A 289-nucleotide genomic window follows, 5' to 3' on the forward strand; every position below is an offset into this window, starting at 1 on the left:
GGGGGGGGGGGGTCGACAGATGCTGGGAGGAGGAGGAGGAGGAGGAGGAGGCAGAGTGATACTCCCCTTTTATTCTCTCTCTCAGCTTTCTTTCTCCCCGCCCCCACTGTGTGTGTGTGTGTGTGTGTGTGTGTGTTAATGTGTGTGTGCTGCAGTGACGGTGCCGTGCGTTCGGTCGTGTTTTTCTGCCGCTCAGTCAGAGAGAAGAAGAAGAAGAAGAAGAGAGGTCGAGAGACATTTATTGAAAGCGTAGAGAGAGAGTGTATTTCACCTGTGTGTGTGTGTGTGT

This window comes from Morone saxatilis, unplaced genomic scaffold (assembly GCF_004916995.1).
Source record: "Morone saxatilis isolate NCDOM2014 unplaced genomic scaffold, NCSU_SB_2.0 Contig20, whole genome shotgun sequence".
NCBI lineage: Eukaryota > Metazoa > Chordata > Actinopteri > Moronidae > Morone > Morone saxatilis.